Below are 20,843 nucleotides of genomic sequence, written 5' to 3' on the forward strand. Positions count from 1 at the left end.
GATCGATGCTTGATGATTCTTAGCAAGGCTTGCTGTCCCTTCATGATACTTTGATGTTCCCTTATCACTGCATCTGTTTCATCGTGTCTTTTCTCAAAAACCTCCATAAATATGTGTAACATAGATTCATGATCAACTTTTTTCTCTGGAGGTGGTTGTTCTTTTTGGTAGAAGCCTCCGTCAATCTGCCTATACTTATCTTCTTTTTGCTTCTTGTATTCATTATATGGTAGCCACTAACTTGTTGTTATCCTCCAATTTTCATCATACTTTTCCCCACTTGAGTAGCAAACTTGCACCTTTTTATTTCCATGTTCATCCAAGTGGCAATCTTTTGTTAAGTGTGAACCATTGCACCTTTCACAACCAACTCTAATAACATGAATTGATTGGTCCATCTTGGTCATTCCTCTATCCATAGTTTCAAGCATAGCTAGTACAGCAGCCATGTCATCAGAATTTCCTCCCCCAGTTCCTTTAGCTCCACCATATCTTGGATTATGGTATTCACGAGAATGCTTTGAGAACTCTTCAACTAACTCCTTTACTTCACCCGAATTTTTCTTAGTAAGTGGTCCTTGAGAATCAAGTAGTTGCATTGTCATAACATTCAACCCATCATAGAATATAGACACTTCTTGTTGTATGTTCAGGTCATTTTGAGGGCAATTTCTTAGTAACCCTTTATAACGCTCCCATGCCTCATAAAGTGATTCACCCGGATTTTGCTCAAAATTGGCTATTGTCTTCTTGATTTTAGCTATTTTTGAAGGTGGGCAAAGTTATTCCAAAAATTGCTCTCGCATCTGTGCCCAAGTAGTAATTGCACCGGGTGGAAGTGCTTTCAACCAGTCTCTTGCAGCCCCCTTAAAAGTAACGGGAAGCATCCTTAACAACATAGTCTCTCTTGGAACATTCGAGACATTAAAATAATCCGCAATATCATTGAACTCATCTAAATTTTTATAAGAATCCTCATGATCCTTCCCAGAAAATGGTACATCTTTAGGTGCAGTAAGAATGTGTCCCTTTAGCTCGAATGTTGCAGTGGTGGGAATTGTAGGTTGTACTAAACCAGAACCAACATCGCCTCTTATCTGCTTCTTGTATTCCCCCATGGACATATCAACAGTTTAAGCCATCTTGTTCTTTAGCTCGTCCTCAAAATCACTTTCTTCAAACTCGGGTTCTGTATCGTATTCGGTTTCTTTTTTATTTGCATTTTGTTCAAAGCTTTCTAATTTGCTATCTTCCTTACTTTGACTACTAGATACCCCCATGTTCTTTCCTTTCTTCTTCCCAAAAACCGATTTAAGGTCTTTAAATGGTGAGCTCTTTGGTGGTTGGTCTTCTTTCATGTTTTTATCTGCCTTTTTGTGAAGGGACGACTCTGGATCTTTAACCAGTGGTACCAAAGGTTTGTTGGAACCTCTGGTCATGAACTACTGCAAAATAAACAAAAATAAAAACGTAAACCTGAACAAAAACTAAAAAATAAAAATACTAAAAATCCTTTCCTAACTGAACCCACGTCGTGTACTTAAGGTCCACATCGTGGACTTAGATCTGAAACAAAAATTAATGCAGAAAATTAACTTTTTGCAGGTTTTACCCCACAAAAAGGAACGATTAATTCAAAGCAAATAAATTAACAATTAAATTAGTCATTCCCCGGCAACGGCACCAAAAACTTGATGCATGCAAATAGCTACACCTAATTTTACCTACTCTTCTACTAGCTATTCGACTCAAGGCAGTGTACCCCTCGCAAATAGTATAGCACAAAAGTCGGGTATCGAACACAGGGAACGGAATTAATTATTTAACCTACTTACTATTAAATTAATCTAAAATTCTAACAAAAGTAAAATGGGTTTTTATCTAATTTTGAAAGTTTAGATGAACTTAATTTATCAACAACTATTCAATCAAATTATAAAAACACTTATGTTAGTTTGGATCCACTTTCCTTCAATGGTTTAAATATTAATTATGACAATTCCCGTTGGTTACCAATTAAAATATTATTAGCAATTCAATTCCAAATTTACTAATATTCAATTAAATCATGTAGAACTATACATGGTCACACATAATTTAACACAAAATCAATTATTAGATAGGATTGGAGCTATGTAAGATTGGGTTAATAAACACAATTATGGTCACAATATGAGTTCTCCAACACAACCAAATTCAATACTTCAATTACTTATCTAAGATTGGTTTGCTCTTAGCTCTAGTAATATAATGTTCATTAAATTACTAGGTAGTCAAATTCATGCAGATTAATGGTCACTAAACTACACAAAATATGAATTAAAGCAATCAAGTATCAAGTTAAGCATGCTAGGTATAAACAATCACACACAAGACATTAACCAACTAGAAAAGTCTAAATTAATATAAACAAACCATGAGTTCCAGCTTCATCTAGCTAACAGTAGCAACTATATTTAGCTACACATCAAAATAATCACACTAGTAAGCTTCATATTCAAAGACATAGTAATGTACCAAACTATAAATGAAGTATGATCTCCTTCTTCTTCCTTGGTTGAAGCTATGGGGTTTCTGACTTGTATTCTTCTGAAGAACGACTTCTGGAACTCTATTCTTCCAAAAACCAACCCTCAAACCCGTAAGTGTTAAAGATATATATATATATATATATATATATATATATATATATATATATATATATATATATATATATATATACTTATCATGAAATTACATTCCACGTCGTGGAATAAGGCTCCACGTCGTGGACTAAGATGAACCCTTATCGGGCAAGGATCTCGACTTTGCACGTACTCATCTTCCAGAATTTTTCTTTCCACGTCGTGTAAGTGATATCCACGGTGTGGATACAACTTTTTTTGTGGGTTTTCTTTTCTTAGTCTTCCAAGCCTCTAAAGTTCCTTCTTTTGTCACTTTTTGTCCTTATTCTTCAAAATGACTTCTTTTGGTTGTAAAATACAATTTAATCTTATAAGTACCATTATTCAATGCAAATAACCAAAATATGTATAAAAATATATTCAAATATTGCCTAAAAGTATGTATAAATATTGCAATATCATGTTTACAGTTTATGTTTATGGTTTCAGGTACTTCTGATTCAAATGGGAAGGGTCCGACCTGATGGCACAACATCCTCCCCTCATGATTTCTGCATTTGAAATACTTGTACTCTGATGTTTTGAATGTTATGACTTGATGTTGGTTTTGAAAAATTAATGAATGATTTGATAGACTTTAAAATGAAAATTTTCACCACTATTTTGGGTTGTTACAATAGTAATTAGTATTACAGATATACAATGTTAAGTTGTGTTTAAGATGCATTCACAATGTCATTCACATTATGAATATAACAATTTATTTTATTATTTTTGATGAAATAAATTCACAGTGAATATCTAATGTATTAAAATTTATTTACATTGTGGATCTGTAGTGAACTATAGAAAAAATTTAAAACATTCATTGTCATTAACATTTTTTTATTTCATTTTGTAGGAATTGGTATTCAAAGTGAAAAAAAAAATATAATGTAATTTTGCAGGAATTGGTATTCAAAGTGAATAATAAACTGAAGTTTGAAAATTTAATTGAGATTTCAACAACAAAATTCACAGAAAGTGATGAGTTGAAAGAAATGAAGAAAGTCTTTGAACAAGAACTCAATTATAAAAGTCAAAAAGAAGATGAAACAAATGTAATGAATGAAAATGAAGAAAAATGTGATCGGAATGAATCTAAAAAGGATAAAAATGCGAATGAACTTGAAATATCTAAAGATGGAAAATGGATGGAAATGAGGTGGATGTTAATAAGGGTTATGTACAAAATACACCAACAAACAAAATAAAGAATCAGCCATTTACATTAATGGTAACACCAGGAAATTTGTATAATGATCCAAAATTCCATGGGATTGTTGATTGTGGTGAATGTATTTTAAATTTTGATGATAACGATGATGATGATGATTTTGTTAATGTATAAAGATTTACATAACAAAAAATTAAGAAAACAATAATAGATGATAAAAAATACTAAAAAATCATCAATGCCTAGTTTTTCACTTGGACTTGGTCTAGGTCTAACACAAGAGTTTCAGGAAGAAGATGAAAAACTTGATGAAGAAGGAAGTTATGATTCAGAAGCAACATAAGAGGAAAACAATATCTTGAGAATTGAAGATGCTCAAGAGGGAAGAAAAATGTAGGAAAATGGTTTAAAAATGCATCACTGTGTGTATCTTCTCCTTATAATCATGAAGAGGTTTGTGCATTGAAATTTGAAGATCCGGATATAGTAAAAGTATCAAATCGAATACTTTCCAAGATTGGTAATAGCAGGTAATAATTCATATTATTTTTTCTTTAAATAGAATAGTATACATAGGGATGAGCATAGGACGGAACCGGTACCGACCCGTACCATTCTCGATTTCCCGAAAACCGAATTTGGTCGAAAGTTAATCTTGAGTACCGGACCGAATTAACAACACCGGTACCGGTACCAGGAATGGTGCCGATTTTCAGTACTAGTACTGGTACCCGCGGTACTGATTCCCGAATTTCATGTATTTGGAGTAGCAAGTATCGTCCCATATTTTTAAATTCGGTATGGTTCGGTACTGGTTCCGGTACGGTATCAGGATTTGGGACAAACTGCTCATCCCTAAGTATACATACAAATATAAATTAATTTTCTATTAACTATTATTAGTTTTATTTGATTACAGATTAAATGAGAAGGTATTTCAAAGTAAGAGAGGTTATGTGCTTGGAAGAGGAATGATCGAAACCATGCAAGCAAGATTATGTGTATATGCACATGTCATCGATGATTGGAGTGATGTTTTGAACTATGAAGAAAAGAATAAATCGAATTCTACAGTGAATCAGTATTTCTTTGATACGTCAATGGTGGTAAGTCAATTATAAAATATTATCACTATAAATCTTAGAATTTTTATAAATTGTAAATTTATATAGTCATTAATGGATTGAAAATGTTAATCATATAATAAATAAACTTTTCAACAGTTCTGAATAAGTTATAAAATTCACACAGTGAATCCTATAATGATTCAAAGTGTGAATAATTATAAATTTAAAATGTACCGTATTGTGAATTTAACAATTTAGTTCTTAAAGTTTGATGCGTATTTATATTTTTTTGCAGAGACAGCTTGTATATACCAAAAAAAATCCTTTCATTGAAAGATCTGACAAATTTGAGTCAAATATAAAAGATGAAATGAAAAAAGATAATGAACTTCTGTGTCACACCACCGAACCGTCTAAAACAAACGTCGGAAACGTCCGGGGGCGGGTGACGTCATGCGTAGTATCACAATAATTGCATCATAGTAATCAAAGTAAACATAACCATTACATTATAATATGAATATTTACATCAGTTTGGAAACATAGTTAATATACACCAAAATGAAACAAAAGTTAAAAGACGAGTCTACAAAGTGCTCCGTCTTCTCAAAAGCTGGCGGGTGTACCTGTCTACTAAAGCCCTGAGAATACTAGTAAGTTTTGAAAGAGTATCAGCATAAAGCTGGTGAGTTCATAAGCATTTTTAGGAAAAACAATTCTTGTTGATATCAATTAAAAGTGTTTCTCAAGAAAATCCCATATTCTCTTATGAAGAGCGTGATTAAACCCATTTCCTCTATGATTACTTGGTTCATACTATTTATGTATAAACCAATACCAGATAGACAGTTAATTGTGTGGATCTGCCCTAAACCCACAACCAAACAAGCAACAGGGAATGAGGCGGAAACCACACATTCCACAGTCTATCAGGTATTCTTTATTCATTATTAGGATGCATAAACTAATAAATCATGGAATTAATAATGAAAGTTCGTTAGTTACTTGTTAAGCAATCCGTTTATGAAAGGCCGAGTTATCCCGGGAAAATCCTATATTTTCCCTAAAAGTAGTTTGTTGGTTATCCGTTCTAAGATGAAGTGTACAAGTACCTACCATACTTATATCGTTTAACATAGTTTCCCTGGAAGACACTGGTTACTTGAAGTATATTAGCCTTATTACATAAATAAAACTAATAAATATGTGGTGAACTAATTCCTAAAGGAATTATTAATACCCTCTAGTAATCAAATCGGTTATCACTTTGAGGTTAGTTCACTTGATTCATTATTACAAAAGTAAATATATGTTATCTATGTTGCGAGTTTTATAACCATACATTAACTTGATATGGCATGTAACGGGGCCAGTATCCTTTATGACTTTGTCACCCCAGGCATGCCTGCCTAACTGTAGCTAGCAGTTCATGTAACGCCTGTGTTTCTGTGCTTGCCATTTTTAGCAATGTAATAGTCTAGGTTAACTTTTGTAACCTATTTTGAAATAATAAGAACGTATTATTTGAGTATTATGTGTTTTGTGCTTAATTGCTTAATTATGTGATTTGATTTAATTAAGAATAAAATAAGCGTCAAAATTTAAGTATAAAATAAACCCGATATCTTTACATAAAGTTGGCCGAAACGAGGTTTCCGAATATATATATATATAGAACGCCCGAATCTAACTTCGTATAAGGAAGTTATGATTTTCCGAAGTTTCGACTTAGCAGTATGCAGCCCGAATACTCAATTTGAGATCAAGCAGTTTTTAGCCGACGCAATCTAAACGATAATCGAAGATCTCGTTAATTGTAGTGAAACGATAAAAAGATAGGCGAAAACGGACGTCATATGAAGAAGTTATGAATTTATAACGAAGTTTTCCTGTCCGGACCTACTAAAATAATATAATAAAAATAAAATTCAAAATTAGCCGACAAAATCTAAACGAAAGTTGTAGAGCGTAGTCTCACCTACGCGTGGATATAAAGAACGTCGAAAACGGAGTTCGTATGAAGAAAATATAAATTTTTGAAGTTTATTAAATAATTAAGATTTAAATTTAATTATTAAATCCCGATATTATCCGAAGGAGGGGAGGAGTCATCGATCCGATCCGAACTATGCCCAGCGTAGTTGAGTATGCCCAGCGTACCCCTATGCATGCACCGCCTCGGACTCGAGTGCTCCGATGACGCATGTAGTGACGATCTGAGGCAGTACGCCCCGCATAGAGCATTACGCCCAGCGTAATGTGAGGCCACAACCTCCTATAAAAGGCTTGCGAGGGCAGCCGATATTTTTACTCGTTTTCTCTTCTCTCTCTTCGATTTTGCATCGTTTTTCGTGCCTGAATTATCCCGAAGCCCCGATATTAATCCCGAAGCCCCGAAGATCCCGAGTCGAAGCTCTGCCCGCGAGAAGCCAATTTTTGTGAAGATCTTCCAGATCTACCGAAGAATACTACTTCTGCAAGTCGTAGAGCTGTCCGATCATCTTCTGATCAAGTGAGTGTGTAGTTACTTTCTTCTAACGCATAATTATGAAGTATTTTATACAAAATACGTGTTATGTGTATATTTTGTTGTTATATGTGTGAATGTATATTCACTTTCTTCTATCTCATAGATATGATTTATTCTCTATGAAATACGTGTTATGTGTATGTGTCTCATTTGTTGTTTGGAATATGTATTGAATGAGAATGCTATACAGGTTTTAAACTATGTATAAAAATATATTATTTTATCTACTAATATGTTGGGTAGAACATGGGTAGATAGTTGATGTGCGATAAACAGATGAGAGGCCTCGATGTTGTTGTTGTTGATCTAGTTATTCAGCGGAGTATGGATAACGACCACAGACTCTTTCTAGACAGTCCTGTGGAACGCTAGCAGGTTCATAACCTGTAGGTGTTGTGAACGATGTGTTCACCAGTGTACTCTATCCCCCTCATGGTTGCCTTTAGGATGTCTATTGTTGAGGAAACCCCTTAGCAGTAATGTCCGTCCCGATCAAAAATCCTAGATTAGGTCCCTTGAGATAGATGTTGTTTTAGGGACATAAAGTGAGGATAACGGGAATGGGTAATCGGGTTATTATTGGTTGGTGAAATTAAATATAATTAATTGTTGTGGGTTGAAAACCCTATATGCTCACCAGGCTCCCAAGCCTGACCCACTCAGCTTTATTTGTATTACAGGAAGTGGCGCAAGGGCTAAGTGGAAATTTGAGTTGAGTGTCTGTTGAATTTTAGACACGAGCACTAGTTTATTTTAGGAAAGTTGCCTAAAATGCTTTTATGTGCTAAATGTTATATGTTGCCATATATGATATTTTTTGTTCGGATCTATGGTCTGTTGCCAACCAGATCTGGAAACCTTATGTGTTTAGGATTCTAAGTGTATAACGATGATATTAGAACTAGCATGTAAACGTTTCGGAGTGATATGGAAGATCGTAATATCTTTCATGAATGAAGATCTAAATTTCACCTTATTCGGTGTATAGATCAAGAATGGCAATAACCAGAAGTGGCGTTGGAAACGCGGATAAAAACAGGAATCAACCGCCAGTGATTGAGCAAATACCTGTTGTAGAAGCAGCACCATAACCAATAACAATGGTTGGGGTGCAAGCCATGGTTTGGGCTATGTTAGCCGAACAAAGGGAAGAAATACGACAGATGTTGCATGAAAATAGGGATGAACCAATCATACCTATTGAGGAACCCGAACTGATTCCCGGGCAATCAGAGGAAGGGAATAATAGTTGCATGGTGAGTCAAGTTGGGACTCAAGGAGAACGAAGGAACGACCCGGAAAGGAGAAACAACAAGGATGGGTGAATGTACAAGAATTTCTTGGGCGCCAAGCTGCCAAGTCTTTCTGGAAGCCCGAAGCCTGTTGAGATTATGGATTAGATCTCCAAAATGGAGATGGTATTTGAAAGTTGCAACTGTAGCAACAAACAGAAGACTGTCTTTGCAGTTAGACAACTGAAGACTGGAGTCTTGAGTTGGTGGAAGTTGTTGGCAGATACTATGCCACGAGGAGAAGCCCTAAAAATGTCATGCGAAGAGTTCTTGGAACAACTAAGGGTGCAGTATTGTTCAGAGATAGATCTGATTGATCTCAACAATGAGTTCCAAAACTTGAAGAAGGGGAGGATGAGCATAGATGATTATGCTACTGCATTCACTGAGAAAATGAAGTTATTTCCGTACCTAGTGCCAACGGAACTCTCCAAGATTGAAAGGTTCGCTAATGGACTGCCTGCCGACTTTGGCCCGACAGTCAAGATGGCAACCACTCTGAAAATAGCTGTTCTAGCAGCTAAGAATGTGGAAGCCCAGCAGAAGGAAAAGGGTCTGGAAAGGATAGATGTTGGTGAGAAACGGAAGTTCGATGGACCTTCAGGGTCCAACAAGAAAAACAAGTTCTCGAAGTCTAGTGCGAGAGAAGGAGGAGGCGAAGCGAAATGGTGCGACAAATATAAAAAGAAGCATCATGGGAAGTGTGAAGTGGTGGCCACATGTTTTAAATGTGGAAAGCCAGGACACTATGCCAACGAATGCACACTTACCAAGAAGGTTTGCTATGGTTGCGGTGAGGAGGGTCACATGTCGAGGGACTGCCCTAAGAAGAAGGAAGCAGCAAGACCCAACATTCCACCAAAGCCGAAAGCAAAAGCCTTCCAGATGACATTGGAAGCTGCCAAAGAAGAAGCTGATGTCGCTTCAGGTACCTTTCTTGTAAATGAATTACCTGCCCAAATTTTGTTTGATTCTAGAGCCAACTACTCCTTTATTTCGCATGAATTTGGTAGAAAACTAGCTTTGCCTGTTGATAAACTAGATAAAGCTTTATTAGTCGAAGTTGCTAGTGGCAAGTTTGTACCTGTTAGCTATCGCATGAAAAACATCTTAATTGATATAAATGGGAATAAGTTCAACGAGGAATTATTGCCTATCGAACTTAATGGTTTCGACATCGTTTTGGGAATGGATTGGCTTAGCACCAACGATGTCGAGATTTTATGCAAGAAGAAAATAGTGAAAGTAAACCCGCCTGGGAAGGAATCGTTTATGGTGTATGGGGATAAACGCAGAGTAAATTCTGGAATCATTTCTCTAATGAAAGCCAGAAAGTGTTTGACCAAGGGGTGTACATCATACGTAGCATTTGTGATCGATGCTAAGAAGGAAAAGAAGGTGATGCAGAATATTCCCATGGTGTGTGATTATCCGGAAGTATTTCCCGAAGATCTTCCTGGATTACTGCCTGATAGACAAGTGGAATTCTGTATTGACTTGTTACTCGGAACAACGCCGATTGCAAAAGCACCTTACTGATTAGCACCGACGGAAATGAAGGAGCTGATGATGCAACTTCAGGAGTTATTGGACAAAGGTTTCATTAGACCCAGTTCATCACCCAGGGGAGCTCCGGTGTTATTCGTGAAGAAGAAAGATGGAAGTATGAGAATGTGCATCGATTACAGAGAGCTGAACAAGGCAACAATAAAGAATAGATATCCGTTGTCGAGGATTGATGGCCTATTCGATCAACTTCAAGGTTCAAGTTATTTTTCAAAGATCGACCTAAGGTCAAGATATCATCAACTGAAGGTGAGAGAGCAGGATATAGAGAAGACTGCATTCAGAACACGATATGGACACTACGAGTTTTTGTTTATGTCATTTGGACTAACCAATGCTCCAGCAGCATTCATGGATTTAATGAATCGGTTTTGTAATCCGTTCCTAGATAAATCTGTGATAGTGTTCATAGATGACATTCTGATTTATTCGAAAAGCCAAGAGGAGCATGGCAGACACTTGCGAGAAGTGTTAGAAGTCTTAAAGAAGGAGAAGTTGTATGCTAAGTTCTCCAAATGTGATTTTTGGATTCGAGAAGTCCAATTCTTGGGTCACGTGGTCAACCAAGAAGGGATAATGGTTGATTCCGCAAAGATTGAAGCTGTAATGAAGTGGGAACAACCGAAAAGTCCGATGGAGATCCGAAGCTTTTTGGGATTAGCCGGATATTACCGAAGGTTTATCCAAGGCTTTTCTTCGTTCGCTACTCCATTAACAGCTTTGACCCACAAAGGAGCTACTTATGCTTGGAGTGATAAGCATAAAGAAGCATTCGAGAAGCTAAAGAAGAAACTATGCGAGGCACCGGTTCTTTCTCTACCCGATGGAGTTGAAGACTTCGCCGTTTATAGTGATGCGTTAGGTGTTGGGTTGGGTTGTGTTTTGACCCAAAGAGATAAGGTGATCGCATATGCATCTCGACAGTTGAAAGAGCATGAAAAGAACTACCCGAATCATGATCTCGAGTTGGCAGCAGTAGTTTTTGCTCTGAAGATATGGAGACATTACCTCTATGGCACGAAGTGCAAACTTTTGACTGATCATAAGAGTCTCCAATATCTCTTTAGTCAGAAAGAATTAAATATGAGGCAACGACGCTGGCTAGAATTACTTAAAGACTATGACTGTGAGATACTTTACCATCCAGGTAAAGCTAATGTTGTTGCTAATGCTCTCAGTTGGAAAGTCAATCTTGAAAGAAAAAGGCCAAGAGCGTTGAGAATAGAAGTTGTCTCGATTATTTTGGAAAGTGTAAAGAAAACTCAAGAGGAAGCTTCTGTGAAGAATGACCGAAAGGAGGAACGCTTGGGCAAAACGTTGGTGTTTGTAAAGCCCGAAAAATAGATCTACCAATGATCAAAGACGAATAACAGAAGCAAAGATGAAATAATAAGCAATATAACAAAACGAACCAAGCTTGCATACGCCTTAAAGCAATAAAACGTCAGATACAACTTGGGAAAAACACGAAGGCATCAACAACATTAAAAGTCTGACACAACGCCCTATTTATAGCCATGACTTACAACCGCAAGGAGTTTACGGCCGTAAACACATACTAACCGTAAACTAGACAAAATTGACTTTCTACACAATCACTACCACTAATCAGTATACCTAGACCAAACCATTAGACAAGGTCTTTCAATCTCCCCCTTGGTTTGGACTAGCTCGAGCCCATTCCTTTGTCGACAATCATCACGTCCATCTGGCCCATCACTCCATTCCACATTCTCTTGCTTAGAATTTCCGCAATCATCGTTGGGTACACCTTGGCTCCTTCCTCGTAAATATCTTCAACAACTTTAATTTGAAAGTTGCTAAGATAATGAATATCCCATTTCCTGAACTGCAGCAAGTCTCTGTGATCCTACAAACGAATACACCCATTCTTAAGCTTGATAACAGCTCCCGATGTATTTTCATCATAGACCCAACATTCCAAAGAACTGAGAGATCCATCTTGATAGCCTTGAAGTACAGGAAACTTCTTGACTTGTTTCGTTGCTGGCCACATCACTACCTGCAACGGCTTGTCAGTAGACGGTTCCAAGACATCTGGGTGTTCAAATACAACTGACTTTGTCGTCGGCATCGATGGAAATCCTTTCTTCACTTGATCATCCAGAAAGTGTTTAAACTGAGTAACCTGAGGAGTGTTGAAAAGATTGATAAACGGAGCTTGAGACAATTCCGTTAGATCAATTCTCGTGAATGACCTAAACGCATGAATATCCTTATACAATTCTGAATTACCACTCTTACGAATGACAATCCACATTCTAAGAGAATCATGAAATCCCCAAGCAGCCACTCCTGATCTATCTCCAAATGTATCTCGGAACCTAACAACTTCAAGATCAGTAATAGTTATTAAGGGTTCGCTCAAAAATGTATTCTGATTAATATTTCGTTTAAACAACAATTGTCCTTTCTGAACATCATTTTCTTGATTACGACGAATAACTTCTTGAATGTGTGGAGCTAATGGAGGTTCAACAACAACACGCTCAGCAATACTAGAAGACTGACCGACTGGTAGGTCAACCGGAAAAGCTTGTACGTGAAGATTAATCCTTTGTTCTTCAACAGACGTCTGGTATTTCTCACCAAAATCAGCTTCAAGTTTCTTCTTTAACTCAAAATAACTCGAAGTCAGCAGATTAAAATGATCTTGTAAATCAGAGATCTGTTTGCTTTTCACCTTCTTATCCTTCTTAAGTCCAGCCAGTTGTCCGCGAAGATCGACATTCTCGGCACGAAGCTCTGCCACCTGAATATCAAGCTCAATATTTTTCTGGCTAAGAATCGAAATTTCTTTCTGCATACCAGCAAGAGTAAGATTGTCATCCCTCGCACCACCTTCTTCAATGGAAACTCCCTTTCCTCGAGGATCTGGCGATGCAATTTGTTCTTCATCCATGTGTAACGCCAGCCTTTCAGAAGCAACATCTCGATGGTATCTAGGGACTGAGAAACCAGGCGGTGCAGAGGAACCACCAACATCAAATGTTGGACTCGGACCAGTTGGAAACATCTTTGTAGTGGTGAGCCTTGTAGTAGTAGTAGTGAAAGGTGGGGTAGGAAGACCACTAACCAAACTTGTGATTAGTTCAGATTGTCTTGCATCAAGTCTTGTCCTTTTAGATTGTTGTTAGTCAGCTTTAGGAGAAAGCACACTCACAAACGGTTCGCGAGTAGGAGAAACAGACGCAGGAGGGGAACATCCGATAACCATCTCCATAGGAATAGAAGTTGACACCATTTGCTTTGAAGTAGGAGTTCGCATATCAAAAGTCTCGCTCGATTTCCTTGTCTCAGTTGTGTGAAGACCAACGTCATCGACATTATAGAAAATTGTGTCAAGATTTTCATGAGACACAACATTAGCACTGCTTGCCAACGAAGCTGCAATATCATCGCGATCAAAACCAGTCAAATCTAGATCATCAAACGAGTCATTTCTCTCTTCACCAGTACTCATCTCTCCACCAACTTGGTCATCACTTAACTCCTTTTCATGTTCTGAGACAGTTTGAACTTTTGGAGTTGGAGAATCTTCTTTTTCAGTTTCCTCATCTTCGGACACATCTATAACAATGTTGTTTGGCGTTGACTTTTCAGCAGATGTCTGCTCCGAGGAGGTTTGCTCAGACGACTCAAATGACTCTGGAGTCTCATCCAGTTCAGTGAATTTACCAAACTTTTCAAGAGGATATAGTCCTCGAAATATGACTTTGCCTTTCTGATTTTGTTTGATGAGTCCCACCGTGTGGGGACCTAAGGACTTCATATCCAATGTCTCTCTCGTCTTTCTCACGTTTGGAAAATTTAATGTTGATGAACAATTGTATGAAGCGGGGATACAATAGAAAAGTATCCCGAGTAGAAGCTCTGATGTTAATAACAAATTCTTCAAGGTTGAACTTTGAGAAATTGAATCGAAACCCAGCAACAAGAGATACCAAAGCACCAGTTGTGCGCTGAGAGATCTCATCTGCCCCAGACCTCCTTCTCGAGATGCAGCTTACAAAAACATGGCCCAAAAACCTCCAGTATGGGTGTAGCAACTTTTTCAGCGTCGGCGGAAAGGTTCCCTCGTAACTCATTCTTCGTAGAATCCTTTGAACATCTTCGATTCCAATCTCTGTCGGGAAATTGGGTTGATCATCAATTAGCAGCGCTTCACGAATAAAGCCTTCATCAATGACGATTTCTCGATCCTGTACTTTCGCCTTCACAGTAAAATTGGCATCATCATCCATGTTTGTCTCTGCAGTCGCCCAAAACTCGCGTATCAAACTTTGATAAACCACCAGATTGATAGTGATTGCGGATGCTAAGCAGCATTCACGCAATCGATGAATCATCGAACGCATATCCGAGTGAACAGCTGGAGGGTCCGCGAGTACAATTGCCAGGTTGTGCATATCTGCAAATTTTAGGTTCGCCATTTTCTGCACTCAAACACAACTGTAAGAAACCAAAAAAAATTATTTTGACCAAAAAAAAATTATGACCAAAATAACATCTCATAACATTAAGTTTACTGCCAAAATGTTAAAGGAAATCGAGTGATAATATAGTTTACGGCCGAAAACTGAAGAACCTGTTCTTGGGCCGTAAACTCGAGGTTTACGGTCTAAGAATTGTTTTGAAAATCAACACACAATATCCCTTTAATTATTTTACTCGAACCGAAGGCAGTAAACTCATTGTTCCTGGGCCGTAAACTCGGAGTTTACGGCCTAAGAACCTTCAGTGGAAAAATCCTCAAAAATCGATTCTACACTTCGAATTAATGCATAAGACTTGAAGATTCGTGAATGTGAGTATCAATATCACCAATATAAATTAAAACCAAGTCCAAATTTCAAGTGTTCGGAGTTTACGGCCTAAGTATACGGCCGTAAGCTCCGTCGAATCGTTTTTTGCGATTTCCGGCATGATGACACGGTGAAAAACAAAACAAATTACATATTTGTGATCTAGAAGTGATTATCTTTGCGATGATGTAAGTGGTTTTCCGAAAACCGAAGAAATTTTTTTTGCCTTTTTGAGAGGATTTAGAGAGAGTTTGCGGCTGGAAACTTGTGAATGGGGAGATTCTGGCAGTGAACTCCTTTTTACCCCTTTTACCCTCACTTACCCTCTTACCTGATAATTACCCAGTATTTCCAAAAAAAACTTTGAGGGTTAATTTAATTTTTGAAAAATAAAATAAAATGAAATAAAATAAAATAAAATAAAACGAAATAAAAATTAAAAATGAAAAATTGAGATAGCAAAAGCCACAAAAATAAAATTAAAAATTAAAAATTAAAGTTAAAAATTAACATTCTTTCAAAAATAAAACTAAATTAAATTAAAATTAAAATTAAAACAAAATTAAATTAAAAAATAAAATTAAGATAAAAAATTGAGAGAAAAATATTTTAACTAAAATAATAATTTTTTTTACACACCAAATTTAACCTCTTTAACCTTTGTGATGCTTGGATCAAAGTTGTTGGACGGCCTTATTCCGCTTCTCGGTACCCTTATCTTCACATCTTCGTCTGACCGATTGTCAGTATTGTGGTCCACTTAAGCACGAAAGATTTGTGACATTTTTGGACATTTTACCAATGACATGATTCAGGCATATACCTAATTGTAAATTTCTGTAATTATGATAACTCCTAAATCTTAAATAAATTCACCTAATGACCATTTAACTGACTACAACCAGGGATATTGGTGTCCACCTAAATCGAGCAGCGAGATCTACAGACAATCTGTATGAGTTCAATTTTAAGTGTACTGGAACGTGTTTCCCGCTTCCTGATATGCCCCAGCCATCAAGAACTTCCAGAGTACTCCTTACACCGGGTGAGCAGACAACCATTCAGAGAGAGAAGAGATTCAGAATTCTATTGCTAACTACTTCAGAGGGGTTGAGAAGAAGAAGGTTGCATATGCTGTGTACCAGGTCGGATTAGAAGTCGCGCAAAGGAGACAGCATATGGCTAACAGATGAGAAGTATTTCACACATATATTTCACACACACACACACACACACACACACACACATATATATATATATATATATATATATATATATATATATATATATATATATATATATATATATATATATATATATATATATATATATATATATCCTTCAGAGAAATAGAGTTGCATATGTTGTGTACCAGGTCGGATTAGAAGTCGCGCAAAGGAGACAACATATGACTAACAGACGGAAAGAAAGAAAATGATATTCTACAGACCTAGTTTATCGGAATTTACTAGTCGCCCCATCCAACCGGAATTAAGGACAAAATCCGCACATCGAGGAAAAGTTAAGCCACGGTTCCAAGTACGGGTTCAATTAATGTGACGAGTAGATTCTCATGTTTATCTCCCTGCTCAACCTATCCGAGCGTCGTGACATCAGGTTAAACAGATCTAACTAGGTCAAAGTTCGTCAAGTCCACAAATTCATTAGGTTCAACTTTCCTAGTCAAGTCCATTTTAAAATCTTTCGTGCCTACCAGCACATCAAGTACAGAGCGTAGACGATTCAACTTAGGTACGTTACGCCGATTCAGGTTGCCCTTTATCACTTGTTAATTTCATTTCCCATCACAGTACTTACAACCGAGGTTGTCAACAATAAATTTTAAAATGCTGAACAGAAATGACACTATTTTTGGATTTTTGTAATTTTTTGTTGTTTTTGGATTTTTATTTCTCCCCCTAAATTTGTGCATGGGTGAGAATACGAAACAAAATAATGCGCAAATTTTAAACTATCCTGAAACAGAAATTAAAAAAAATAAGCTAAGAAAACCAAAAATAAATTGAGAAGAAAAAGAAAAAGAAAAAGAAAAAAACTTAAAAAAACTTAATCCTCAAAACGTATCATTTTCAGAAATCCAACAAGCACATCGAAACGAGCTTTGTTAAAAGGCTTTGTGAACAAGTCCGCCACATTGTTATCAGTGTGGACTTGTTCGATTCGAATTAAAGATCGTTCATAACAGTCTCTGATAAAGTGAATTTTAATGTCGATGTGCTTGGTTTTAAAGTGTTGGACTGGGTTTTTAGCTATTTGAATTGCCGCTTCATTATCACAATAGATAGGGGTTTCGAAGTAATTCAAACCGTAGTCCAACAGCTGATGTTGGATCCAGATAACTTGAGAACAGCAAGCTGATGCAGCTACATATTCCGCCTCTGCTGTCGAAGTCGAGACAGTGTGCTGCTTCTTGCATTGCCATGAAACTAATCTGTCACCTAGGTATTGACATCCTCCAGAAGTTGATTTCCTGTCAAGCTCACAACCTCCATAATTGCTGTCAGTAAAAGCATAAAGATTAAATTCAGAATTCTTCGGATACCAAAGACCCAATTTAGGGCTTCCTTTGATGTACCGAAAAAATCTTTTAACAGCAATAAGATGAGAGAGTTTAGGATTAGCCTGATATCGAGCGCATTGACAAACTGCAAACATAATGTCAGGTCGACTTGCAGTAAGATACATCAGCGATCCGATCATCGATCGATAGAGAGTTTGATCTACAGATTCGCCTTCAGGATCTGGAGTCAGGAGAGGTCGTTCAGCCATCGGTGTAGAAGCAGATTTAGCATCGTGAAGTGCAAACTTCTCAAGAATATTCTCCACATACTTGGCTTGATGTAGCAAGATTCCGGTTGAATTCTGTTTAACCTGAAGCCCCAGAAACATGGTCATTTCTCCCAACGAACTCATTTCAAATCTTTTCTTCATTACACTTTCGAACTCTTTGCAAAGCTTTTGGCTTGTTGATCCAAAGATTATGTCATCGACGTATATTTGTACGAGTATCTGGTCCTTGTCGACATGCTATATGAACAATGTTTGATCAATAGTGTCGCGAGTGTAACCGTGTTTGAGCAGATGCTTTGTTAGGGTTGCATACCATGCTCTAGGAGCTTGATGCAGCCTATATAAGACTTTGTCCAACTTGTAGACATGATTAGGATACTTCGAGTCGACAAACCCTGGAGGTTGATCAACGTAGATTTTTTTCCTTCGCCTTGCCATACAAGAAGGCAGTCTTGACATCCATTTGAAAGACAGTAAAGTTCATATACGAAGCATACGCTAGGAAGATACAAATAGCCTCCAAGCGAGCTACTGGAGCATAAACCTCAGTGCAGTCAAGACCCTCGACATGTCGAAACCCACATACTACCAGTCTGGCTTTGTTTCGCACAATAACCCCTGAATCGTCCTGTTTGTTGTGATAGACCCATCGTGTGTCAAGAGACTTCTTGCCCGTCGGTAACTCAACCAATTTCCAAACACCGAGTTTTTCAAATTGATGCAATTCTTCATGCATTGCATCTACCCAACTAGGTTCATTTAGAGCCATTTCTACATTCTTAGGCTCAATTTGAAAGATAAAGCAAGAATACAGACATGTATTCACGTCTCCACTCTGACTTCTAGTTTTAACACCATCATCTAGCTGGCCGATGACGTTTTCGATCGGATGATCCCGTTGAACCCTAGAAGGTATTTCTTGGCTGATGTCATTGATAGAGACAGGTAGAGTGTGAATGTTAAGACCTCCTTCATTTGCTTGTTGAGCAGTACCAGATGGTTCTGCAACATACTCATCTGCAATAAGGTCAGGAAAGAGTTAATTCCATGAGGGTTGAAGAGACAGCGGAAGCATCATTTGGAACGAACTCTTTCTCTGAAGATATGTGAGGTCTCGATTCAGCATCAGAAGAATCAGTGTGGTCTGATTGAGGACTATCATGTTCCAAGAACGGCCTCCCTTGAGGAGTAGCAGAGGACTTTTCCGAAGATGTTGCAGAAGACTCCCCCTCAATTGCAGCAGAAGGCTCCCCCTCAGATGCAGCAGAAGGTTCCCCCTCATATGCAGCAGAAGATTCTCCCTTGCGCGAGTCAGAGGACTCCCATTTAGGTGAAGCTTTAGACTTTCCTTTCGATGAATTAGAAGGTTTAGATACAGGCTTGTATACGACTTCTTCGTCTTCATCTTCAAAGATACTCTTCCAATGTGAATCAGTTCTAGATACATCATTTGAATACAAGTTTAAGGATTTGAAAAGTGACGTATAATCAAACAACCAATCCGGACCCACTCTTGCGTCTGTCTCATTCTCTTCCAACCAACGCATGTCATAGGATTCCACAATCTGTTTGGTTTTCTTATTGTAGACTCTATAAGCGGTACGAGCAGCATACCCAACAAAATAGCAGTCATCGGCTTTGGCATTGAACTTTGTATCGGCATTTAGGTGAAGTAGGGTGCAAGGACAGCCAAATACTCGGAAGTGACTGACTGACAGCTTGTGTCCATAGTAGATTTCATATGGAGTTTTCATTTGAGCTTTGTTGATAAGTACTCGATTCTAAACATAACAGACAGTGTTTATCGCCTCCACCCAAAAGAAAACAGGCAGCTTTGAGTCACACAACATTGTTCTTGCAGCGTCTTTGAGTGTTCTGTTCCGCCTTTCAGCAACACCATTCTGTTGAGGTGTATGAGCTGAACTGAATTGACGCAGGATACCCTTTTCAGCACAGAAGTGATTGAGAATGGAATTCTTGAACTCTGTTCCATTATCGGTACGAAGCGCCTTCACCCTATAATTGGTCTGATTCTCAACAAGTACAATGAACTTCTTGATCAATTTAGTGACGCTAGCTTTGTTGGATAGAAAGAAAACCCACGTAAATCGAGAGAAGTCATTAATCACAACTAAACAGTAAGAACTTCTGTTGATGCTTAGCACGTTCACTGGACCAAATAAATCCATGTGAAGTAATTGGAGAATCTGACTGATTGAGTTAAACTGTTTTGGCAAGTGCGGCTTTCGATGGTGCTTTCCTTGAGCGCACGACACACATTTTTCAAACGTAATGAAGTCCTTGACAGGAAATCCACGGACCATCTCATTTTTCGCAAGACGATTTAGATTCTTGGCGTTAGCATGACCTAATCTTCGTGCCACAGCATTGCAGTTTGCTCGGAGATCTTGGAGAATAGACAAGTAACTTGTTCTGGGAGATTGCTATTCATATCAATAATATAGGTGTTCCCATCCCTTTTTGATCTTACGAGAATCCATTCTTCAGGGATGACAAAGCCTGGCTTTAAGACCATGCATTCCTTGTCAGTGAAATGCATAGAATAGCCCTTGTCACAGATCTGAGAAACACTTAACAGACTGTGTTTCAACTCGGGAGCGAAATTCACATTTTCGAAACTTAGAACTCCATTTGACACGGTTCCCCTTTGAGTGATTTTCCTTCCATCTCCACCCACAAAAGAGACATACCCCCCATTAAATGATTGAATGTTGCGCAATTGGGTGATATCTCCCGTCATATGCCGGGAACAGCCACTGTCGACAAACCACGGTCTGACGACATTTCCCCGCAACTGTCCCTGCAAAATGTGCGGGTTTAATTAGATTTGGGCACCCAGGTCATGATCTTCCTGGGTGATCCCGATGCCTTTTCAGATTTATTGCACTTA

General features: G+C 37.7%; 1 non-coding gene across 1 annotated transcript; it reads left to right on the plus strand.

Moving 5' to 3' along the window:
- Nucleotides 1-651: 651 nt before the first annotated feature.
- LOC111900837 (small nucleolar RNA R71) lies at nt 652-758 on the plus strand. Its single transcript, XR_002853282.1, has one exon. It is a non-coding gene; the product is annotated as a small nucleolar RNA R71 (small nucleolar RNA).
- The last annotated feature ends 20,085 nt before the right edge of the window (nt 759-20,843 follow it).

Source organism: Lactuca sativa, chromosome 4 (genome assembly GCF_002870075.4).
Source record: "Lactuca sativa cultivar Salinas chromosome 4, Lsat_Salinas_v11, whole genome shotgun sequence".
NCBI classification, from domain to species: Eukaryota; Viridiplantae; Streptophyta; class Magnoliopsida; order Asterales; family Asteraceae; genus Lactuca; species Lactuca sativa.